This window comes from Cryptomeria japonica, chromosome 7 (genome assembly GCF_030272615.1).
Source record: "Cryptomeria japonica chromosome 7, Sugi_1.0, whole genome shotgun sequence".
In the NCBI taxonomy this organism is placed as follows: domain Eukaryota; kingdom Viridiplantae; phylum Streptophyta; class Pinopsida; order Cupressales; family Cupressaceae; genus Cryptomeria; species Cryptomeria japonica.
Window position 1 is genome coordinate 390,275,712 of NC_081411.1, and position 27,122 is coordinate 390,302,833.

General features: G+C 38.5%; 1 long non-coding RNA gene across 1 annotated transcript; it reads right to left on the bottom strand.

The window, feature by feature from the left end:
* Positions 1-21,803: 21,803 nt before the first annotated feature.
* Positions 21,804-23,724, bottom strand: LOC131042022 (uncharacterized). The gene is made up of 3 exons (XR_009105105.2): positions 23,467-23,724; positions 23,251-23,318; positions 21,804-21,944 (listed from the first exon to the last, which is right to left on the bottom strand). It is a non-coding gene; the product is annotated as an uncharacterized LOC131042022 (long non-coding RNA).
* Between the last annotated feature and the right edge of the window lie 3,398 nt (positions 23,725-27,122).

Below are 27,122 nucleotides of genomic sequence, written 5' to 3' on the forward strand. Positions count from 1 at the left end.
TCTTATAATTTCCTCTCCCTTCTCTTCTGGTTGACTATCAGTTTGTGTCAATGTTTTTGCAGTTATTGGAGGGGTGTCCTGTGCCGGTGGAGGAAGGTTATCCTTGACCATTATATCAGGTACACTACCAATTTTTTCTTTGCCTTTGTCTTTTTGATATACCTTAGCAAAAGATTTATCCATTTTTTGTCTTTCCTTCTCTTCTTTCTTCTCTCTTTCCACAAAAAATATATCCCACTTGTCTGTCGTTTCATCTGCAATTTCCTTAACTCTGCTTGCCATAAGGCTAACCTATCGATGACCACTCACAAAAATTGTTCTATTTACCTCTGATATTAAATCATCAATTTCCTATTTGGAATGAACAGGATGCACAACAAGTAGAGCTTCTACCTTTAATTTCTTGTCTAACCTTAAGTATAAATCATTTGGCAAATCATCTACAACTTCAATAAGAACTTTCTTGTAGATATCAAGATGTAAAATAATACTTTCTTATATGGTTTCCTTATCTAAAGCCTTGAAAGAATGATAAAGTTTATTCACATTACTAAGGTTGCCTTCTTGGGTGATTTCATTGATCAACTCTTCCGGTGTAAGAGTATCTGGTGCCTTAGGTTTTGGTTTCTTCTTTGGAGTCACTATCTTCTTCTAGCCATTGGGCTCTCTTGTAGCCTGTTGTTTCCTCCTCGGAGTCCTTGACTTCTTGGGAGATGGAGCAGGTGTTGGTGAAGGTTTTCTTTTCTTCCTGTCCACTCTCTTGAATTCGACTGCCCTATCACTGTCAGAATCAGATGAAGTAGCCACAGGGGAAATGTGAGCTACCAGTTTCTTCTCTGGTTGACTTTTTACACTAGCAGCAATACCAGTAATTGTAGCGTCCTAAAATTGTGACACTTGCAATTTCGACTGCATTTGGGTCTTCACGATGGCGGGGCAACGTTGAACCTGAATGGAGACCCCGAAACTTGCTTTTGACACCAAAAACTGCATTTTTCAGCACCCTGGCCTGATCCTCCTTGCACCCTGCTGTCCCTGGAGGTGGGACCAGGGCGCCCAGTGCCCTGGTCCTTCAGGACTAGGGCACCCAGTGCCCTGGTCCCCTAGGACCATGGCGCCCAGCGCCCTAGTCCCTGGCCCTATTTTGGGCCCGATCTCTTATGGGGCTTCGGGTCTTTAAGTTTGCAAATTGGAAAATAATATTTCCTAGTCGGCCTAAGGTCGAGAAAATCAATCTATCAGCCCTAATTGACAAGTATATAAACTACATTTCCTCTCCCATTTTGGGGAGATGGAAAAAAGGCAGAAACGATATTCAAACATTCAAGCATTCAAAGCATTCAAGCATTTCTTCAAGCAATTGAGCATTCTAAATCTCCATTCAAGGCTAAGTGTTGCATTCAAGACAAGGATTCAACCATTGAAGAGGAGATCACATACAACATACAACATACTACATACATTACACCTTCGCATGTAAGAATACAAACATTCTTACAACAAGGTATCAGTACTTGTTTACATTACAAACATTTACATTTACAGCATTCTCATTTCTTGGTTAATTCCAAAACCGGGGTTTGACCTAAAGGCAAACCCCTCATCCCTAACCCCCCAATCGTCCTCTATTTTCTGTGTGTAGGTTGCAGGTACGCGGCTGTAATTGAAGATCTAGAATCCTTGTGCAGAGACTTACAGATCCCCCTTCATTTCGCGGATTTTTTGGAGGACCGTGTGCACGCCGGGCGCCATCGTCCCGCCAACTTTCGCTCAAATTTGCAGAACAGCACTGTCTCGACATTTTACTGCTAATTCTAGGTCCGCAGCTTCATCCCATATCCCTATCTTTGTTTATAAGTGAATCTTTCCTACTCTACATGCATTCCTAGTTCAATCATTCTATCTACATTCTTTACAAAAGAGGGTATCCTTGATGTCACAACCCTTGAAACTCATTTAGAATCCAATCTTGCATTGCGTGGGATTGGATCTTGTGGGTTTCAACCCCTCTTTTGAATGTAAAGTCTCCCCTAAGTGAAAACCATCAACCCTAGTGACTCTCCCTTCTCTCTCCTTGGAGTTGGGGAGGGGAGAACGACTAGGGTTCGATTTTTCCGCTTTACACTAATATTCATTAGTCCTTTTGTCCCCTCCTTAACCACTTTTGAAGCATCTTTCATTAGCTTTTCTCTTTTCTTTCTTTGTTTCTACATGTCTACATCCTTTTCTATTGTTTCAGCATTACCAATAATTTCTTCAGAAGGTTCTGGTGGAGCATCTAATAGGATTTTTGCATATGAATCTAGGATGTGAGTATCCACCTCATATCCCATCTCTGTAATCCAGACAGCTCTGGGTCTAACTGCCTCCTAAATTTCATCTCTTTTTACTATAAAGCACATTTGTTTGTCATATTTATCTATGATGATCTATGGAATCCTTTCCCTCTATTTCATTTTAATTAAAAAATTCTTGAAGTAATCTTTCACCAATTCATCACTGTGAGCTCCCATACCGGTAATTGCCTCCTTTATCTGTTTTCCAATAGAAATATCATAGGAAAAATCTTTGTGACCAATACCGAGAATCTCTTTTGAAAAGTAAAGCATTAAACACACTATCAGACTTCCAAATTTGAAGGTTCCTTTCTTATCACCTTTGATCTTATGCAAATTCTCTAACAGTTCATGCTTTAACCATTCACAAATATCAATCTTTGCATTGTTCAATATCATCTCATGTGCACTATGAATGCATGAACTTGATACAAAATTCAACCTATTTGTATGACCAACTTTATATCCAATGACCATGCTAGCAAATTTAACATGTTTATCCTTTATATCATTGACCCTAAGTGATCGGTTTCCAAATGTAGCTCCGATTAAGCTCATAACCTCTTTGTTAGGGATTTTCTTCTTCTTGTCAGGTCTAAAATCGGTGGAGGGTAAACTAGTAACAACCCTTATAGCAGTTAGAAAAATATAGGCTTTTGTGGAATTTGGAACATTGAACATGGAGCATGGTCAGACCCAGATTTCAAACTTGAGCGAGAGTTCTGGTTCGGCGTCAGGACAGCTAGAGGTAAATGGTTCAAAGATTCCTGCAAATGGAGGGGGCTCAGATAGTAAGGATCCCAATGCTCCCTTAGATCTGGGGGACCCAGGGGGAGCACCAAGACCACGTGAAGAGCGGCTAGTAGATGAGAGCGGGAAAGGGTAGGCCCAAACTTCAAAAATAGAAGCCGGCAACTCATAAGGATCTCAAGGACAACAAGCAACTAGTGGTTCAGAGAACACAATGGAAGGAAAAGATCATCTGGATAAGGTTCTTTCATCGACCCCCGAGGATCTTAAGGGGGGACCCAATTTGAATGGACATACACGTAAGTGGTCCTCTCTATTCAGAGCTAAACCTAAAGGTAAGTCCTCATTGCCTCCTGTTAAAAACACCTCGAATGTGTCTCAGGGTAAGTTTGCTATTGCTATTCCAAATCAAATCATAGACCAAAACATTGCTAGAATGGAAAATACATTGATCGGTAATTTTTTTGGGTCTAGACCTAATATAGAGATCGTTCATGGATTTGTCAAAAGAAAGTGGAATTTGAAAGGTCGGGTTGATGTGGTTGCAATGAACAAAGGATGTCTATCCTTTGCTTTCTCTTGTGATGAGGATAGAAGAAACATTCTCTGTAGTGGGTCATGGGCAATAGGTAAACATATCATGTGCATCCAAAAGTAGTACCCTAACGTAGAAAAAGGAAAGAATTTTTTGGTCCAAGTCCCAGAGTGGGGTAAACTCCCTGGGCTTCCAATGGAATTCTATGAAGAAGATGTTTTTGTAGGAATAGCCAATACCTTTGGGGAGCTTATCACTATTGACCAGATTACGACATCTAGAAGAAGGTTGATTTATGCTAGGATCTATGTTGGAGTTGGACCTAATACAAACATGCCAGAGGAAATAGAGATATAATCTAAACTGGGGAAGTGGAAGCAGAACGTTGTTTATGAAACAATCCCTTTTGCCTACTTTCATTGTAAAAAACTTGGACATTGGGCTAAAAAATGCCCAAGTATTGAGGGTAAATCCTACCTCCAAACTAAGGTTTGGAAGAAAGTGGATAGGCCTCTAAAAGCCTTGGAGTCCAATGACCCAAATCAAGAGAAACAGTCTCAGATTGGATGGATAGAGGAAGATCTCACCAGTGAAGAGGGAAACAAACCAAAGAAAATAGATAGCATTAAAAAAGATCATCAGGAGTCGAAGTTGAGTGATAAGGATTCAGAGCATGGAAAAAAAGACAACAATCAGAAAGAGGAACTGGAAGAGGATAAGACAGAGTTAATCTTAGACAAAGGTGAGAAAAAAGGAGATAAAAAGTCCACAGATAACAAAGAGGAAGGAGATAATTTTAACCTCATCTTAAACTCTCAAGATCAAGATAAAGAATTAGATTGGTATCACGAGGCCCAACCTGATAACATCCTGGGCCAAGGGCTATTAGGAATCTCATTAGCTTCCCCAACAAAAGTAAAGCTAGCCTTTTCAGAGGAACAAGATCCAAAATTGGGAGATGAGGAAGATATCAAAAAGGCGCTAGGGAAGAATGAACCAAAGCAGGAGGAAGAAGTAGTAGAGGATAAAAGAAAGAATAAGAAAAAAAAAAAGAATAACAATAACCTTATCAATAGTACACTTACTACAAACACCAGAAGCAGGCTTGGGGATGTAGGAGCACAACACACTTCTCCATGAAGACATTCAAATGCTAAAAAGAGATCAATGGAAACAAGAAGGAATATAGCAGATGGTACCCAAAGAACCATCTTTGAGGCAAGTATTTCTAAAAATCCATGAAAATCATCTCTTGGAATATTCGAGGACTGAATAGCCCTCACAAACATGATTTAGTTAAAAGTATGATTAGAGATAAAAAGCCTGATATTTTTTTGATTCAAGAAACTAAGATGGCAAAAGATAAAGTTGAAAGTCTGAATATGTTCAAACATGGAGGAGTCAGTGGAGGGAGTTCAGAAGGTGCTTCAAGAGGAATTGTTACATTCTGGAACAAAAACAATGTTGAAGGTGAGATTCTGATTCAGGACAACAACTTGGCTTGCATTAGATTTAAGCATCATAAGAATGAAACCACATGGGTCCTAACTAACTTATATGCTCCTAACACAAAGACTGGTAGAAGTGAGATGTGGAGAAATCTTACTGGGTTAAGAAGCAGGTTTGCTGAGGACAGCTGGATAATAATGGGAGACTTCAATACCCCCTTGAAGGAAAATGAGAAAAAGGGAGGGAGTCAAGCTAATCTAGAAAGTAGATTGGACCTGATGGATTTCATAAACAATAATGCTATTCATGACCTGGAGCTACAAGTAATCAAATACACTTGGACTAACAGAAGAAGTGGTGAGAACTCGATTCAGGTTAGACTTGATAGGGCTCTCCTTTCCTTAGATTGGTTTAACCTTCATGACTGCTCCTTATCTTCTCGCATAAAGGCAGGATCATATCATTATCCAATAACCTTTACGGCTGAAGTAAAGAATAGGAGACATTTCCCTTATAGATTTGAGAAGATGTGGACTAGACACCCAGATCTGGAAAGTAAGATCAAGGAATGGTTGCAGGTTAGTATTGAAGGAAATGCTATGTACAAAGTGGTCAAAAAACTTAAGATTGTTAAAGTCAATGTGAAGAAGTGGAATAAAGAATGCTTTGGGAATATCTTTACTTCAAAAGCTACAACCCTATTAGAGCTCAAGGAAATCCAGGATGAGATACAGAATAATGGTTATACTAATGCATCTAGAGATACTGAAGATGCTATTCTTATGAGATATCATGATATTATAGCTAAAGAGGAAACCTATTGGAAACAAAGATCAAGAAATGTATGGTTGAAGGAAGGGGACAAGAATACTAAATACTTCCATATGTCCACCTTAAGACATAAGGCAATTAATAGAGTTGTTCAGATCAAAGTGAATGGCAGATGTGTTGTAGAAGATGATTCCATGAGTAAGGCTGCTCTAGACTTTTTCTCCAACTTACTGGCAAAGGATCAAAATCTGGATACACAGGCCCAAAGGGACCTTCTGGACAATATACCTACCATTTTAGGGGATGATCAAAATGCTCACTTGACTGCTATCCCTTCCCATGATGAAATTCTGATAGTTGTCAACTCCTTTGAGGGAAACAAGGCCCCAGGTCCGGACAGCTTTCCATTGTTCTTCTTTCAAATGTACTAGCATATTATTGGAGATGATGTTACTAGAGCTGTGAAATAATTTTTTGGTGCTAGAAATTTTTTGAAAGAAGTTAATGGCACTTTTATTTCTCTAATCCCCAAAAAGATGGGGGCTAACTCTATGGATCTCTTTAGACCTATTAGTCTATGCAACTCTCTTTATAAGATAATCTCTAAGGTTCTTACCTCTAGAATTCTTAAGTTGCTCCCTTCCATCATCTCACCCCAGCAAAGTGGTTTTGTCCTGGGTAGACAAATTTTAGGTTCAATCATCTCTGTCCATGAAAACATTCATTCTCTGACTTTCTCCAAAAAAGAAGGCTTTTTTCTGAAGCTGGACCTCTCTAAAGCCTATGATAGAGTGGATTGGGATTTTATGATGGATGTTCTCTCAGCTTTTGGCTTCAGCTCCAGAAGTATTAGTCTTATAAGGAAACTTGTCTCTTCGGCTTCTTTCTCTATTTTAATGAATGGATCTCCCTCTCCTTTCTTTAAAGCTTCTAGAGGTCTCAGGCAGGGAGACCCTCTATCCCCGGTTCTCTTTATCATTATGGTGGAATGTCTGGGGAGATGTATTGGTAAGATGGTTGAGAAAAGGGAGTTTTGTGGTTTGAATCCTTCCTTGGTGGATCAAACTTGTTCCCATCAGCAGTTTGTTGATGATTCTATAATAATGGGGAAAGCTACAGTAAAGGATTCTAGAAGATTAAAAAAGGTTTTGGATAACTATGGAGATGCCACTGGTCAACTTATTAACTGGTCCAAAAGCTTTGTTTATTTTATCAATACCCTAGAGAGAAGGAGGATTAAAATTAGTAATATTCTGGGGTGTCAAATTGGTAGTTTGCCTGCTTCTTACTTGGGGCTTCCCTTGTGCCATGATCCTCCAGATACTTTTTGGGGAACCCTGGTGGATAAATTCCACAAGAAGCTATCTGGATGGAAGGGTGCTCTTCTCAGTCAAGCAGGTAAGGTTCAATTGCTGAAATCCACTCTACAAAGTATTCCTCTCTACACCATCAGTTTGTTTAGAATCCCTGCTAAGTATGCGGAGGCCATAGAAAAGATTCATAGAACTTTTTTATGGACAGGGGTTGAGGACAAGAAGAGAATGAACTTGATTGCTTGGGAGAAGTTCTCCAAGCCTATAAACAAAGGAGGTTTGGGCCTAAGAAGAATAAGAGACATAAATGAGTTCCTTATGGCCAAGCAGATTTGGAGAGGTTATAGAAACCAAGGAGAGTGGAAAATGATATGGGATAACAAATATAAAAGTCAATGTCCGACACTTCAAAGCTTTCTCAAAGCGGAGAGTATCCCAATTGGATCCAATATTTGGAAAAATGTCTCTAGAACAAGAGACTTAATTGTCAAAGGTGCAAAATGGAAATCGGGGAAAGGGAGTCTTATCCAGTTCTAGGATGACCCCTGGCTTTTGGAGACCCCTTTGAATGAAAACCCTGAGTGGAATAGATTTCAGAATCAATGCAAGGAAAAATTTGGAACCAAGGTGGAGGATTACTGGACAGATGGACAGTGGAAGGACTTATCTCAGGTGGACCAGTCTTTGGGTAGTTTGAATAAAGTAATGAACTCTATGGTGAGGATTGAAGCAGAAGATCATTTAATTTGGAAACTCACTGCTAGTGGTACTTTTACAGTGTCTTCTCTATATCATCAATAGTTCAGCAACATGGAAAGCCCATGCTAGGCTAAAGCATGGGTGAAAGGCCTCACCCCTAAGATTAACATTTTCTTTTGGACAACTCTTCAAGATAAAATTCTCACTACTAAGAATATCAGAAAAAGAGGTATTGGTATGCCTAGTTTTTGTATTCTTTGTAAGCAGAATGAGGAGACTATAAATCATATGCTCTTTCATTGCCCTTTTTCTACTGGTGTATGGGGAAGTTGCTTGGACCATTTCAAAGTCAGTTGGGGTTTCCCCAAGTTGATTCAGGAGATTTTCAATTCTTGGCACCGTCCTTCAAGAAATAAATGTACAACCTTATTATGGAAAATTGCTCACATGTGTTGGGGCATATGGAAAGAGAGAAACAATAGAGTTTTCAGAGAAAAGACTACTAAGGCTAAAATTGTGTTTGAAAAAATAAGAAGTATAGTGGAGAATATGAATATAATAGGTGGTATTGATAATCCTCAAGATAAGGATGATCAATTTATCTACAAAAAGTGGAGATTAAAGGGTCAAGAGAGCTTTCAGATCAACCCTAGAGAGGGTGTGACATGGATCAGTCTGCCCAAGGGATGGATGAAAATCAATTTTGATGGGGCCTCAAAGGGTAACCCGGGTGTCACAGGATGTGGAGTGATCCTAAGGGATGAATGGGGAATATGCAAAATAATTAAAAGCATTCCCATAGGAAATCGGACTAATCATGTTGTTGAAGCCATGGCGGCTTACCATGGGATGATCCTTGCCAAGGAAGCTAAATGCACTAAAGTGTGGTGTGAAGGAGACTCTTTAAACATAATCAATTGTTTAAACATGAAATTCCTGCCTTCTTGGTCTATTAGTAATACTATTAAAGCTACTAGGAAAATCAGGGTTGAATTTGACATGTGTGTTTTTACACGTGTATAGGGAGGCCAATTCCTATGTTGATTGGGCAGCCAATCTGGCTTGCCAATCGGGAGACATCATTACTAATTATGGTGAAATGGAGATTGCAAGTGAAATGAAATCTCTTCTTAATTAGGATCGGAGCTAGACAAGGAAAAGTGGTACTTTTAATCATTATTTTTTATGCTTCTTCCGCCTTTTTCGATGCAGGGTTTTATGGAAGATAATGAGCATTTATATAGGTGTCTTATCATTATCATCTAGCACGGATTCTGGGCGTTCTTACAGAGTACCCATAGAAACTAGAGGAGAGGTTATCAAGCTGAGAGAAGGAATTGCAAGGAAGGTGTCGGAAATATGGGAGGTAACAAGAAAAGATTCAAACCCACTTCCTGCTCTGACTGGAGAAAGAATATAGAAGTCTAGGATATCCTTCAATAGGGGGGGCTGAATGTTTTCATGGAGAGGTTAAGTGGGAAAGACCCCACAATCACTAGTTATTTCATCAAGAACTGGAAAAATGGTAAAATCCTTATCGGTTCCCAGATGATGAATGTTGATGAAGAGGTCATTACCGAGGCCACTGGGATGACTACTGAGGGAATGAAATTTTACAGGGATCGAGGCATATCAGATAAAGCAGTAGATAAGTTTCCTATTACGGATGAAGAGAGGAGAAAGATGATCAAAATTGACAACTCCTACCATGCTCCAAAGAGAATTGGTAGGCCATGGAGGTTTGTTTTATTTGCCTCTATAGCTTACATTACCTTAGACGGTAGGTTTACCAAAGCCTACGGGCATCACTTTGTCCTGCTCAACCATTTCCGTCATGGGGAAAAGGTGAGCCTACCTTATTACCTAGCATGCTCAATGGATCATACTGTAAAGGAGGTTCAGAAGGACCCCAAAGGCGACCATGCCCTCCACCAAGGGCTTATGGTCCTGGTTTATAAAATGCTTAAGGGGAAGTGTATTGAAAAGCCTATTAAGGGCAAAAAAGCAAGAGATGAGACAACAGAGAGTGAAGATAGTGGATTTAACTTCGAATCGGAGACAGAGAGAGAATTAGAAGATACTAGCAAAAAAGGGAGAAATAGGGCCAAGAAGAGAAGGATTATTGTGGATTCAGAAATGTCAGAATCTGAGACTGAATCTTTTGAGAAAAAATTTGTTAAAAAAAAGAAAGGGAAAGTTGCTGGAAAGAAGATTCAGAGGAAGATCACTAAAAAAGGTAACAACCCAGATATCAACCACATTCTGGTTGACTCTGAGGAGGAGGCTGATGAAAACAAGAAGATTGAGGGTTAGGATAAAGAAGGGGAGGGTAACCCAGTGATGGGCAATATCGAGGTTGTGAATACCATAGGTCTGCAAAAGGAGGATAAAGGGGATAAAGTGGCAAAGATGATGATGATACCGTTAAAGCCTTCTGTGAGACCATCGCTACCATGGTGAAGAATATCAACAGTTTGAAAACTGATACACATGCTATTGCAAGAGTTACGGTTGGTGACAAGCCCCTGGCTGAACATGTTAAAGAATTGGTTGTCGTTCTGCATAATGCAAAAGCTATTGAATGTATGGTTGGAAAAATCATAGCAACGAAAAAAAAGGTCAATGAGATGGGAGATAGAAAAGAAATGGAAAATAAAATGAATGACTTTGGCAGTAGAATTGACAGGTTGGAACTCAACGTTAAGACGATCGCAGACCAAAATTTCCAAATCCTCAAATCGTCTGTGGACAACATGAACATCCTCATAAATAGGTTTTAAAACAATGTTGAGAAGGATGGTGATAAATAGCAATCAGACAAGAAGGGTCATGAAAGGAGGACCAGACCTAACACAAAGATCAAGGGCGACATCAAAGGTCGTGAGCTGGAGGAACTAAAGACTTCAGCAAGCAACATGAAACAAATGGTTGTTCATGCTGAAGAAATTATGAATAGTATTTAGGTCTCTATTGGTGTCCTAGGTTCTATCTTTTTGTTGTCTCTATGCTTTCCTTTTGTTGTCTGTTCCAGGTTTTTATGTTATGTTATGTTAGCTGATTCCTCTTGGTAGGATCATTTTGTCTTTTTGAAGTGATCAGGCACTTTATCTAGCAGTTCTGTTCTCCTAGCTTGTACAAGGTTCAGGTACCTTTCAAATACCTACTTTTACTTAATCAAAACAACCCTTATAGCTTCCTTGGTAATCTTAAATACTGAGTCCAACCACATAAATTCACCATGAACCCTACTAAGGACATAGCGGATGACTTCATCTGAGAATTTTGACATATGGAGGATATCTATGGAACCTAAATCCTCAACTACCTTATGTTCCGGTTTCACTAAGCCATTCTTGTCAATGAATACATTCATGTACATGTTCATCAAATCTTCAGACCCTAAACTTTCTATGTAACAATGTATGTATGCCCTAGGGTCTTCAGCAAACGCGACTCCCTTTGGGATTATAAAAAATGCACCAATAAAGTCATCCAATTTTGTTATCTTAAGAATGATCTTGAAAACGGGTCTAGGTCATTTTATGTTCTCCACAATGGTAGGGTTTTCTACGAATTCAGGAACAGAAGATGAAGATGCCATTGTGAAAGATAAATACCTTTTAGCTGAGATATTCTTGAATGCTCTGAAGAGACCTTGCTACTTTGCCTTTAGAGTTCCTTTGCTCCATTTCACTCTCTTCGAATGCTTGGATTCTTGGTGAATTAAAATGAGAAGTTACCGAGCCTTTATAACCAAAAATTAATTTACAACTACAATAAATGCTTCGTTGGTGAAGTGAAAACTCCACATATCTGTCAGTAAAGAAGAAATATAACTTCTTACCACCAACCGAGGGTAAATGCATGATTTTCAAGTTGTTGCCTTACCCCTAAGGATTATTCCTTAGATGAAGAATTTCCTGCCAGTGCAAGATTACCCTGTTCTACCAGTGTAGTGACAGATTCATCACTTCTCTGATCTCTCTTCCTAATCGATTGTTTAGAAAATTCTTGCTTGATTTTAGTCACCTTTTCTTTTCCTTTTTTATTGGATCCTTTATTGTTCGCCGGTACATTCTTGCTTCTACAAATTTTTGCAATATGCCCAATCTTGTTACATGCATAACAATTTACATTGTTTCTTTGAATAGCCTTTCCATAACCTTGACCGGTTTGAGTTCTGCATTGATTAGATAAATGTCCAAATCTACCACAAACATAGCATTTCACATTCATTCTGCAATTGTCTGAGTTATGACCATTTTTATTGCATTTGGAACATTGATTGGTGGGTAAGTTTGTATTCTGATTATTCCTAAATCTGCACTGATTTGCTCTATGACCATATTTGTTGCAATTAAAACATTTACCATTAAATTTATAAGCATTAGGTTGCCTTACTGGTTTGTTGTGATCATGATTGTTTGCAGTCCCAGAACTTTCTCCATGCTCAAATCCAAGTCCAGTTGTTTCTCCATCAGGTTTCTAACTTTTCAGCATATCATCAAGATTATCTGAACTCTTCTTGAATTTGTCTTTGTATTCATTTGTAGTGACCAATTCACTTTCCAAAGTGCTAACTTGTCTCAAAAGTTCCTCTTTGTCATGTTGCATGTGAATCAAATCAGTTTTAAGCATATCATTTTCATAACTAAGCCTTAGAGATTCATCTGATCTTTCATTAAGTCTTTTGGCCAAATCTTCTTCATTCCTCTTTCTATCTTCAATATCCTTGCATAGTCTCATGGTTAAATTTTGCATCTCATTCTTCATGTTATTATTCTCTTGTCTCAATTCTCTGCAATATCTCTAAGAGTTTCTTTTTCTTCATCATCTTGGTTTTGCAATTGCACATGTAATTCTCTTCTCTTATTCTTTGCTATAACTAGGTTATCTTGAAGTGCTTTGATGAATTCCTGAGCAGTTCTGAGTTCATCTTCTAGTTTGATATTCTTCAATTTTTCTGCATCAAAATCTTCAAGAGCTCCTTCCAACCATTGTCTCAAACTTTCCATTGGTACTGGTTTCAGAGTCTTCCTCAAGTTGTTAGGCTTCTACAAATAGAGGACTAGGCTCTGATACCAATTGTTAGATACTTGATTAGTCCCAAAGACACTGAGAGGGGGGTGTGAATCAGTGTCTAACTAGTTAGTGAAAGATTTAAACTTGTTTGCAACTTTATAACCCAAATTAATATACCGGTAAGCAAATTATAATGCAGTAAAGAGAAACAAAAGTATAACCATCAATGCACACCATAACATAGATATTTTTGGCAAGGAAACCCGGTAGGGGGAAAACCTCGGTGGGATTTGTGACCCACAATATTTACTCACTGGCCAATGTGAATAAATATTACTTATACAATAGGGGCCTGCACATGCAAGAAGGCCAACAACCTAGAGCTCACTGCTCAATCACAAAAATGGAGTCACGCTGACTACACAATTGGATGGTTAAATCCAATGATAATGTACTGCTCAAAATAGCATCTACAATGCTGGATTCAGTACCGGTTTAAGCTTTGTCATACTTCTACAATAAACCTTGCTTTGCTCTGCTTTTCTCTTATTTGCTCATAAAATAATTACATCATAATGCATATACAGTTATTTGCTCTCATATACCGCTTGCATTCATTATGTTTCCTTACTTGCATTCATGCTTACAAAATGACCTATAAGATATCATACATATAAGTCTTTACAATACATCATGTAGACTATATAATAATATTACAATACAAAACAATATAATTTCCATGTCGGCTAGGAGTTCCAGTAAGATCTTCTGTCGGTGTAGATTGGATGTTGGTAGATGACGTTTGTTGCCGATGTAACCTATGAACCATGTTACCAGTTGGTTGCCATCAATGACAACATCAACTATTCTCATTTGAGTGTATAATGCCAATAGTCATAATAGTTCCAAACAGGTACTAACCTTATGTCACCCTTTGTAGATAGACCTGGCTATTGCCTCATGGACGTAGCTACATATACAAGGTATGAGTTCATGTAGAATTTTAGTGTTACCTTGACCTCTTTTAGTTGTTCACAAAGCGCATCACTGATTTTCTCACCCCAATCTATCTTGGCGGGTCCTTTCCTGATTATATTCATGTAGTAACACATCTAGTTCTGGAAATAGTGGGAATCCTTCAGGCCTTTCACTCGTGCCAACATGGTGACAATATCATTATACTCTTCATTGAAATCACTTCTATGAAAATATTTTGGCCATCTAGAAGTGGTGGAATTTCTAGCAGTAGAGAGAAAAACCGTATTAATTATCTTTTTACACTTTGCATCATTTTTCTCAAAATATTCCTGAGCACTTTCCTAAGTAATATCGGCCACTTCCTCAACTGCAGATCCCTTGAACACACTTTTGAAGTAAACGCTATCTAATGTCATTACCACATTCTAGTTAGCATCTTTTACCTTTCTCGTATTTGGATCGAAATGATCCGCCACTGCAAGTACAAATTTTGGATTGTGAGCTGCTACTAGAAAGGAAGCATACTTGTGCAGCTCTTATTTGATTAGGTTCGATAGATGTGAAGGTGCTTTCTCAAATCGATCAATGAATGCCTGCATACTCACATGACCAATCTCTGTATCCCTTACCTCCTTGATATTGAAGTCAACTGAGCTTTTTGGATACATATTCAAGTATTTATAATACTTGTACTTCATCTTCTTTGCTGACAATGTGCTTGGAGAAGATTCCAACTGACTTGAAGAAGGCTCTGATTTGTCTTGAGAGGGCTTTGACATTTGCAAAGGACTGTATCCAACACCGGGAATTAGCTTTTTTGACAATCATCATCATTAGAAAACCAAATTTTATCAAACATATCAAGAATTCGGAGCTAGAACGGACTTAGGAACAAAACTGTCAAAAACTGGTACGTCGGAGAAAAAAGTCCAATCTGCACCTTAAGAGTCAAAATCTGCACATCGGACTTTAAAGTCTGATGTGCAAGGTTAAAACATCTTCCTCACATATCAGACTTTAAAGTTCGATGTGCGAGATGGGGGAAGGATATTATTAGCACATCGGACTTTAAAGTGCGATGTGCAGTGGAAGTATGCACAAAGAATGTGCATATCGGACTTTAAACTCCAATGTGCACAGGATGAACATAAGGTTGACATGTCGGGTTTTAAAACCCGACATGTCAACCAGACAAACTTGATTCTACATATCGGACTATATGTAAACAAAAACCTCTTGCCAACACATTGGGTTTTAAAACTCAACTCGTTGGCAGGAAGGACATATCCTGCATATCGAACTTTAAATCCCGATATGTAGGAGACATTAATCCTTCACCTGCATGTCAATATTTGAAACTCGACATGTAGGGTAAAGAAAAGGGAAGAAAAAGAGACCAGGGGAAATCAAATTTTAAAATCCAATGTGCCCCTAATCTCGAAAATGAAAACAGAAAGGAATGGTAAGAACGAAAAGAGAAGATGCCAACAAACAGAAGAAAACCCAAAATGAAAATAAAAACCTACCTCAACCACGGCGATCGACAAAAATCATTGAATCCGCAAGACGATCAAGAGCTGAAATGGAGGAGAAGAGCAAGAGGGCATGTGAGGAGAAACAATTAGCAAGTGAAATGAGGAATAATGACTCAAATAAACCCTCATATTAAGTAATTAATGCCTAGCACGCCATGCATGTTGGGCTTTAAAGTCCGACATGTAGGATAAAACCTCTTACAAGTCGGACTTTAAAGTCCGACATGCAAACCTCTATTGCCAAACTGCACATCAGACTTTAAAATCCGATGTGCAAGGGAAAAGTCCCTACAAGTCAGACTTTAAAGTCTGATCTGCAAGAGAAGAACTACCTGCAGGTCGAACTTTAAAGTCTGATCTATAGGGGAAGATTCAAAAATATTGAACATCGGACTTTAAAGTCCGATGTGCCCAAGCAAAACTACAAAATCAAAAGAACTCGAAAATGAGAAAAACAAAAGGTGGAAAGCAAAAAGGGGCTAACCAACAAAGTCAATCAACATCTCCTGGAGGACGTGAGGTACGAAACGAACCAGTTTCGTAGGGTTGCCTCATGATTTTAGCCATGGTAATTTTGGGTTGGTAGATGGAGTGGTAGTCTCCTACTGAGTATTAACTAGTATTTGAGATGCAAGCTAACTTGAGGTTGCAACGATTGTAGAGGTCATCATTGGTATCAAGGTTGAAGTGTCCAATGATATGCCAGCTGATCTAGCAACAATAGTAGCTATTGACACCTCCTTTGTAACAACTATAGATGGAAGAGTGGAAGGTACACTAGTGGTAATCTCAATACTTACAAGGGGTGGAAATTCTGCTATGATCGTTGCAGACGGTAAATTAACCATCTGTTGTTCTGCAAATGCCTGCTCCATAGCTTCAGTAAAATCCAACATTGAGGATTCTATAGTGGATGAAGGAATATCATCCAAACTAGAAAATTGGATAGTATGAAATATTGTAGAGCAGTCTCTGATTGTGTCATTTCCATATTTAACTCTTCATCATCAAATCCCTCATCTTCTTGATTTGAGTCGGATTCAATAGAATGAATAATCACCTCTGAATGAGTTGATACCTGTGAGATGGCAGGAGTATTACCCTCTCCATGATGTGTTGGTTCTTCAACTTGTACTTCCTCTTGATGAGGAATTTCACCTTCTTCTGGTTCTTTTTCTTTCTAAGTTTACCTAATAAACTACTACTCTAGCTCCTTGTGGTTGTCTCTTGCACTGTTGAAGAAGACTCACCTTTTTTAGACCCTTTAATTATAAATTTAATTTTAGGCCCTTTACCCTTAGATTGTGTCGAAGGGATTGATGGTGGTGCTTGCAGATCCGCTTTGCTTTTGGTCCTCGTTTCAACTGTAGCTGTTTTACCAACTAGACCAACACTATTGTCATCATCACTAGAACTGGCAGGAAGTTGTTTCATTCTAATTTCCTTTTTTAGCAACCATGCATTGGTATTTGCCAAAATAGGGGAAATTATTTGAGTAATAGATTTACTCTCCTTCTTTGACCATTGCACAAGTGGGAGTGGAGAATCAACAATTTTCTGTTCATAATAAACTGGGTCTACTATGTCATCAGTATCCTCCATGGTCATCGAAATTTTGGCCAAATCCATATTTTCAATCTGCTCTAATGTAAGGCGACTGAAATCCATTTTCCTTACGTCTTCTTCATCTTGGCAATCTACCCATACATCCTCAAATCTGAATACATGGGTGTAATTCCTTTTGAGTTTATATTTCATGCCACGAAAATCAAAATTATTTCAATCTTTGAATCTCCTTATGGTATTCCATTGCATTTCCTCTCCCATGCTCTTAGCCTTGGGATTGGTCATAACTGAATACCGGCCAATGGATTTTGGGAACTTCAAGCTAGTCTTATGAGCTTGTGACTGCTTTTCATGCACATAAATCAATTGCTGACTCCATGAGTATAATTTTGTCAGATGGATATCTTGGCAAAATGAAGGGTCCTCCTGAGAAACATCATATCTAGAAGTAAGTGAATGTAGGGAACTGAAGAAAGACACATCCAAAATGAGAAACATTTCTATATGTTGCTTCTGACAGTCTCTTTTTCTGCAAGTCTTTATCAAACATACACTTCCATACAACAAAGAAAGCATCATTAACCCTTCTGAAATGACTCCCTTGACTATTGATTGTGAGTTGGTTATAATAGTTCCAAATAGGTACCAACCTTTTTTCACCCTTTGTAGACAGGCTTGGATATTGCCTCATGGGGAAACTGCATATACAAGGTATGAGGTTATGTAGAATTTTAGTGTTACCTTGACCTCTTTTAGTTGTGCACAAAGCGCATCACTGATTTGCTAGCCCCAGTTTATCTTGGCAGCTCCTTTCCTGATTATATTCAAGTAGTAACACATCTAGTTTTGGAAATAGTGGGAATCCTTCAAGCCTTTCACTCGTGCCAACATCGTGACCATATCATTATACTCTTCATTGAAGTCACTTCTATGAAAATATTTTGGCCATCTAGATGTGGTGGAATTTCTAGTAGTAGAGAGAAAAACCATATTAATTATCTTTTTACACTTTGCATCATTTTTTTCAAAATATTCCTGAGTAATATCAGCCACTTCCTCAACTGTAGAACCCTTGAACACACTGTTGAAGTAAACGTTGTCTAATGTCACGACCACATTCTAGTCAACATCTTTTACCTGTCTCGTATTTGGATCAAAATAATTCTCCACTGCAAGTACGAAGTCTAGATCGTGAGCTGCTACTGGAAAGGAAGCATACTTGTGCAACTCTGATTTGATTAGGTTCGATAGATGTGAAGGCGCTTTCTCAACTCGATCAATGAATTCTTGCATACTCACATGACCAATCTTTGTATCTCTTATCTCCTTGATATTGGAGTCAACTGAGCTTTCTAGATACATATTCAAGTATTTATCATACTTGTACTTCATCTTCTTTGCTGACAACTTGCTTGGAGAAGATTCCAACCGACTTGAAGAAGACTAGGATTTGTCTTGAGAGGGCTTTGACATTTGCAAAGGATTGCATCCAACACTGGGAATTATCTTTTTTGACAATCATCATCATTAGAAAACAAAATTTTATCAAACGGATCAAGAATTCGGAGCCAGAACGAACTTAGGAACAAATCTGTCAAAAATTGGTAGGTTGGAGAAAAAAGTCCGATCTGCACCTTAAGCATCAAAATTTTCACATCGGACTCGATGTGCAAGGGTAAAACATCTTCCTCGCATATCAAACTTTAAAGTCCGATGTGTGAGATGGGGGGCAGATATTAGCACATCGGACTTCAAAGTCTGATGTGGAGTGGAAGTATGCACAAAGAATGTGCATATCGGACTTTAAAGTCTGATGTGCACATGAAGAACATAAGGTTGACATGTCGGGTTTTAAAACCTGACATGTCAACCAAACAAACCTGATTCTACATATCAAACTTTAAAGCCCGATATGTAGGAGACATTAATCCTTCACCTGCATGTCGGGATTTGAAACCCGACATGCAGGGTAAAGAAAAGGGAAGAAAAAGAGACCAAGGGCAATCGGATTTTAAAATCCGATGTGCCCCTAATCTCGAAAATGAAAATAGAAAGGAAGGGCAAGAACAAAAAGAGAAGATGCCAACAAACGGAAAAAATCCAAAATGAAAATAAAAACCTACCTCAACCACAACGATCGACAAAAATCGTTGAATCAGCAAGACAATCAAGAGCCGAAATGGAAGAGAAGAGAAAGAGGGCATGCGAGGAGAAACAATTAGCAACTGAAATGAGGAATAATGACTCAAAAATTAATAAATAAACCCTCATATTAAGCAATTAATGCCAACATTAATGCCTAGCGCGCCATGCATGTCGGGCTTTAAAGTCCGACATGCGGAATAAAACCTCTTGCAAGTCGGAGTTTAAAGTCCAACATGCAAGACTCTATTGCCAAATTGCACATCGGACTTTAAAGTCCGATGTGCAAGGGAAAAGTCCCTGTAGTTTAAAGTCCGATTTGCAAAAGAAGAACTACCTGCAAGTCGGACTTTAAAGTCTGATGTGCATGGGAAGATTCAAAAATATTGCACATCGAACTTTAAAATCCGATGTGTAGATCTAACAAAGGAAGATCTTGAAAGTCCGACCTGCAGGCAAAACTGCAAAATCAAAAGAACTAAAAAACAAGAAAAACAAAAAGCGGAAAGCAAAAAGGGGCTAACCGACAGAGTCGATCAACATCTCCCGGAGGACGTGAGGTACAAAATGAACTAGTTTCGTAGGGTTGCCTCATGATTTTAGCCGCGCTGAAATCAAGGAGAACACATACTCAACCCTGTGATCTTAGCTATGAAGGGCTCGTCAATCATAAATTTAGTACCATAAACGCTAAGCACCCCTTTGTTCCAACCTTTAACAAACCTTTCCTTTAGCTTGTGGTCCTGACCATGGAGTTTTCTAACATATGGTTCCAAACCATTGTCGACAACTTCTGTCCATAGCTCCTATTTTTCCTCCCATAACTCGCACGACGACAGTTCTATTTTGTTATTCTCTCCCCCATATAACTATTACCACTGCAAATTTTGGTATTCACATGAAAATCAGGGTTAAACCAGATGATAAAAAACCAGACCCATAGGAACAATCTGGAAGGTTGACTCCACTTCTTTCTAGGAATACCTTTACTCATGTGAAATGATGGCATAATTAATACTCTATCGATGAGAGATTATTGACGTCCTTTCGAGATAGCTCACACAAATGAAATGGAAAGGAATCCCTCTCGCACCACCATTTGATATCATCACTAACCACGCCAAGATTTGCCATGTGATTTGCAACCTTATTGCCTTCCCTAAAAACATGGGAGATTTTAATTTCAACCAACTTGGAAATCATATCAAAGCATTCTCGAATTAGATGTTTAATAGTCCAGCTAGGGGATGTCTTTTTAATCAAGCAATTAATGATGTTTAGAGAGTCACTTTCCAACCAAACCTTCTTGTACCCTACATGTATAGCTATTTGAAGCCCAATGTAAGTTGTGTTTGCCTCAACAAAGTGGTTTGTCTGGGTGACCAATGGGAGTGTCATTGCTAAGACAAGCCTACCATTGTAATCACAAGCAACTCTCCCACAACCTGTCAGCCTAGGATTTCCTTTGGTCGCCCCATCAACATTAATTTTGATCCATCTTTTAGGAGGAGCAACCCAAGCAATGTTGGGTCTGGTATGCTTTATCTTAGCAGTTGGTCTGGATATATCCCAATCAATGTGCTATTTGTTGATTATGTTCCAATCCAAATCAGAAGTCAGAATGGCAGGGTCAAGCTTACGAGAAGGACATGATGTTGATATGCATGACATCCAAGATTATTACAATAAATCATGTCAAGAATCACCACGTAATGTTTACCAAAGCTTGTTAGTGATCAATAGTTATTAGTATAAATTTTTTATGTTATATTAAGACATTGAAAGATTAATAATGATTAGTACACACTTATGATATTGCATTAATTTTTTAATAAAGTATTTATAAATTTAACAACAAAATCCTTGTTAAAATTATAAAATACTATATATCAATTACAATCGATATAACTATTGAACTACTTTTGATATAAATACTCTTTATAGTTTATTTTTTAATGATTATATTATTAATATAAACATATCATATAAATTGAAAATAGAAATATAATTCAAAATTAATATAAATATAATTCACAATATTTTTTAAAAAATCTTTAAAATAAATTGCCTTAACATCCTCCAATATTAAAAAAGGCAAGCAACTTTTTAAACATACATTTTTTACGTTCAACCTTTGACGTTGCATTCACTTGACACATTAAGCCACAATAATTAAAATCGAAATTGTTTTTTAATACTAATCAAAACATTGTATTTCTATATCTTAAAGCTGAACCTCTATATCCTTAAGATTTAATTTTTATAAATCCCCACTCCTGAATTAATGTAGGTCTATTATCAGTTTTATAATATTAAATAATATTAAATAAAAACGCTCGAATTTTGATTCGTTCGGCTCCGAAAGCGAAGGGAGACCGCTTGGAAAAAGCAATGAAATTAAGGTGCAAATTTTGCTGTCACGTTTTTTCGCGGTATTATTTAATGCTTATCTTATTATAGGTTAATAATATACTTGTGCACGTGAGTACTCAAATCGACAAATTCCTTGTAATAGTAAAAAAATAGATCTGCCGCCGTAAGTACCAGTACCGACTATTTCCGTTAATAAAAAGTGAAAGCTAAATATAAAACACTTAATTTTGTACGCACCTTTTTATAGAATATTAGCATATGATTACACTGTTGATTATCAAAAGAAGCTTTCCTTATTGTGCACAGAAATAACGAAACTACAATGCACTGCAAATTGGAACTGGAAGTACAATCTCATCTATATTTGTTGTTTCCTTTCCTAAAACAGAAGCCATAACAAAAAGCTTTTGCACTTGACACTGCTGATATGCTTGGCAGTTGGCAGAGTCGACCGTCAATTTGGCTCCGTTTATTCCTGCACAACAAGGAGGATTTAAGAAACAAAAAAATTGTTACTATAATCAGTAAAACAGCTCCCCCAAACCGCTGCAAAACCTTACTCCTGCGGCCTGCCCATCATCCACAACTCATCCCCCACCTCACTCATCCCCTACACCAACCCTCCTCCCCCCAACCTCAGCTGCATGCGCCCTCCTCCTCTGCTGCATGCATCCACCACCCCTGCATCCGCCCGCCACTCTACCCACCTCCCCTACATCCTCCAGCCAGTCCGCCCACCTCCCCTGCATCCGCCAACCAGCCCGCCCTCCTCCCTGGCCATCCGGAGGAGCTTTTTCCCTCCCCGGCCATCCGGCAGAGCTCAGTCCTCCCCGGTCATCCGGTATCCACCGCGCGCATTCATCACCTGCATCCGCCCGCCCACCTCCCCTGCATCCCCACCTTGCGCGCCCATCCTCCACCTCTCTGGTGCGGTTGGTCCCTGCTGCTGTCTCCACCTCAACAGATGCAAGGGCACTTACTGTTCTATTGATTTCCTACAGCTTCCATCCCTCCCCGGGCCATCCCGCACTCCTCCCCTGCATCCGCCCGCCCACCCATTTCCCCTGCATCCTCACTTTGCCCGCCTGGACTCCTCTTCTGCGGCAGAGCTTCATCCTCCCTGAGCCATCTGACAAAGCTTCCATCCTCCCGGGGCATCCGGCATCCACCGCCCACACTCCTCTTCTCCATCCTTCCGGCCCAGCCCGGCCACCTGTTCTACATCCTACGGCCAGTCCGTCCACCTCCCCTCATCCGGCCAGATCGCCCACCTCTCCTGCATATGCCAACCAGCTTGCCCTCCTCCATGGTCATCCGGTAGATTCATCCCTCCCCAACCATCCGGCAGAGCTTCAATCTTCCCGGGCAATCCGGCAGCCACCGTCCGCACTCCTCCCCTGTCCTCCCCTGCATCCGCCCGCCCGCCTGCCAGCCAGTCCCCCACCTCCCCTGCCTCCCCACCTTGCCCACCCACACTCCTCTTCTGCGGCAGAGCTTCAATTCTCCATCCTGCATCCACCGCCCGCACTCCTCCCCTGCATCTGTCCGCCCGCTGGTCAGCCTCCCCTGCATCCCCACCTTGCCCGCCCGCGCTCCTCTTCTGCATCCGTCCGGCCCGGCCCGGTCCGATTCGCCCGCCTGTTCTGCATCCGCCCGCCCGCCCACACACACACCTCTGCTGCAATCTCCTCGATCCACATCACCCAAATCCATAGGAGGCCTTAATGGAGGCCCAATTTTCACAGAGGAAAACAAAGAAATAAAAGGGAATACTGGCTTACCATCCATCATTGCTTTAGTACAACCGTGAGAAGAGTGGGCCGCAATCTCAGTTTTTTCAGCTCGTTTCCTGGGTGTAACAAGGAAGGACACAGGACATTAAATTACATCATTATTTGGTCGGTATATTAGAGGAGTAAGCAATTCAAGCCCCCTAATTCTTACTTGAACAACACCCGCTTCATTTGACAAAGGAATAGATTATGGAAAACATATACCGATCTGCTCGGGTGTTATTGTTGAGCTGTGTTCAAATTCGACAACCCCGTCTGCAACGAATTCAACATTAGTAATCCTGACAGACTTTGCCTCACCCCATTGATCTGTACTTCATGCCTGGACCTCTGGTACATATTCCCAAGCCTGAAACGAGTTGTTTGAGACATGGATGTATTATTGTTGGAAATACTCTCCAAAATTCAGATCGTTTCACTATCTACAACAGATACAGAAAAATCGCCTTGATAAAAATGGAGGATTGGGAGTTACATTTATAGAAAATGGGAAGCATTAAATGATCAAAACCTTGGAGACAAGTGTGGCTAGCTACAGAAAACAGTGGCTTCATTAATATTTAATTTTTATGTTTAGAAACAAACACTCATCTTAAATCTCCACGTAATGACTCCCGATGGACCCTACAGCACATGGCATGACGTAACCACCACCTGTCTTGCGGCTCACAAACGGTGGTATGAAATGTGCTGTGTGAACCAGATAAGTATTGGTGCACTTAAGGTCAATATTAATTCATGTACCTATTAATTCAATATTAATTCGTTATTACTGATGATTTATTTTTATCCATTAAAAAGTAAGTGTTTTTAGTCAATATTTGCGTACCTAGTTGTCACATGCATGAAGATTCAAGTGAAAGGAAGAATAATAGAAACGGAAAGTACAACCTAGTCTATTATTATCCTTTCTGTTTCCAAAATTCGGGTGGCAAAAAAGTAGTCAATGCGAGATCGTTTTGGTGCGCAAAATGGCCCACAATCCCTTGTCTTACATAACCTAATGAAATCAATATTGTTTAGGTGTTCACAACATGGATTTTGTGAAGATAGATTTTTCATAATTTTTAATTTTTAACAGGACGAGCTTTTCATAATCTTTAATCTTTTAGGTTGACTGAACAAGTCGGCTATCCAATAAACTCAAACAAGAAGAAATAATCTTCAAATCTACACAAGACTAAAAAAAAAGCTTTTTAATGTAATCGTATAAACGTGTTAATCAAATAAATTTAAAATATAAATTATTTGAATTATAATTTATTTGTAAGATTTTTTTATTCTTTATTTTTCACTTTTATTAATAGTTATAATAAATATTTGAATAAAAATGATTTGATATTTTATTACCATTTCTATATTTTTTTCTTAATTTCAATATTGTTTCATTAATAATGAATGTCTCTTTTTAATTGATTGTGATTGTTTTCCCTATGTGGTATATAATTGTATGCTAAGTATAAAAAAATGTGTAAATTATTAAATCACTTTATGTGGTAGTATTAAGATTTTTTCCACTGGACAAACAAGATAATTGAATACCAAATTCATCATTCCAACAAAATCCATTTTCTTTAGAATATTAAATTCTCAATCTCTACAGCTTCTTAACATTCCAAAGGAAATGGATCATAACTAATAGTTGTTTTTTAATTTTTTACACCACATCAAATTGTAGCAAAATCTAATATCAAATTATAGAATATTGATGAAATTAAGTGATGGTAATGAAGTCAAACTACTAATGTTGATGGATTGTACAAAGATGAAGTTGCTACTAAAATTGTCCCTATTTATGATAAAAATAATAGACAAGTGTAGATGAAGTCATATGCTACTAAAGTCATTGGAAATTTGGGTACAATTATTTTTTTAAAGATAATTTACAGATTTTTATTTATAAACTGATAAGTTATTTTAGATAAAGTTAGTTGTTTTTACAAGATGCATAATGTTTTTAGTAGTTATTTATAAGAGGTTGACTAGCTATTTTTTAATTCAATTTTTTTTTTTTTTTGGCTTTAATTTTCTAGCTAGAAAACTATAAGAAAGACGCTTAATTAGTTGATTTATTTGTGTTCTTTTTGGTCTTTTATAAACTCCATAATAATTGTTCAATAGTTGTTTATTTGTAAAATGAGAATTTAGAAGAATGTAATTTAGTTTATAATTACAAAGAAGCTAGTTAAGAAAGTGTTTCAATTTTGTAATAGAATTCATTTTTTCAATGAAGAAAAAAGTTATAATTCATTATGAGATTTTAAATTAGCATGTATCTCATAATTTTACAACATAAATATTCTACAAGTAATTAGAAATTTCTTCGGAATGATATACAATTAGCTCTTAAGATTGAATATATCCATTATTATGTTAATTCACAATCATTAGGTTCACAAATGTTGACTATAAAGTATGAAAAGTGTATCTTAGAGGGAAATCGGTTAATCACACATTACTTATTTTCTGTAGTTTATAGTACTCAACTAAAAGAGGATTAGTAGGGAGTAACTTAAGAATTACATACAATGAGTAATTAGTGAAAAAATTACATATAAAATAGTTTATAAATGGATGAACATAAATATATAAGTCTCTCAAGATGTTATGTTACAAAAAAGTGTTTGTTTTTTATTAAAAAAGAAGTGATATCTAGGGCACTGACCCTTAATATAGTCTATGACTATCAACATCACATTAACAACAAAAAACCAAATGAGAGTTCAAATGAAAGTCAACAAAAAAACTAGAAACAAGAGTTCAACAGTAATTAACAGCAATAAGGGCATACCTCAGAATAAACTAAACAACAAAAACCTAGAAACTAAGGGGCCAAATTACTAGCCCTTGTTATGCTAATGACCTTCTCCAAGTCCTCGAAGAGGAATTCAAAGAGATCCTTAGATGCTTGCCTATCATTCTCATCTTCAGTTGTTCTATCGCGAAGCAGGGAGAGTGTCAAAGTTGAACTGTGTAGGACCCTGATGCAGAACTTATTGATACTGACTTGTTGTTTGTCTCTTACGTCTAGTTTATTGTTAATAATCCTAAGTTCCTCTTTTAGTTTTTCAGATTTCTTGCTCCAGGTCGGGCCTGTGGGTATTGGGATTTTGTAGCTCCTCCTACGTGGAATCAGTGGGTTCTATATTCCCTCATCTTTGGGATCCCCATCCTTATCTTTTTTCTTTTTGGACTTAACCTTCCTCTCTTTGCCAGTACCTTCCAGGAGGTCCACGTCATTCTTCAAGATATCAGGGTTAGAGGGTAGCCCCGATTCCAGTCCCTCAATGATATTATCTAGATTTACATTCATTTGGGTCTCCAAAAGTTGAGGGGAGTTGGGTCCCATTAAGGGGACAAGGTCCACCAGGCCCGCAAAGTCCATGTTGGCAGTGGGGTTCTCATCTTTTTTGGGGCTATTAACAATCTTCCCTTCATCACCCTCCTCCATATGTTCTTTAGTGGTCATGTGAGTGTAAGCCTCCACCTTCTTATCCACAAATCCCTTAGAGGCTAGTTTGCGAGATCTTCATCTACCGATATCATCATCAATGGGGTCTTCCTCTTTGGACCGTTCAAAGCTGGAATTATCTATAATAATTCTTTTTTTCTTCTTGGCCTTTCCTTTGCTTTTGGAGCTCAAAAAAGTCTTGTCTTGTCCCACAATGGACAGGCAAGAAGAAGGGATTAATTTAGTAATGGTGACAAAGGATGAAGGAACCATAGGGGAGGTGAAAGCCTCATTGGAAAGCTGAAAAAATATTGGGGGGGGTAAAGCCATAAGCATAAGCTGCCAAAGGGAGGGAAGCGGGGAGGGGTGGCTGAACTAGCATTATGTTCCTGGGAGGGAAAAAGGATAG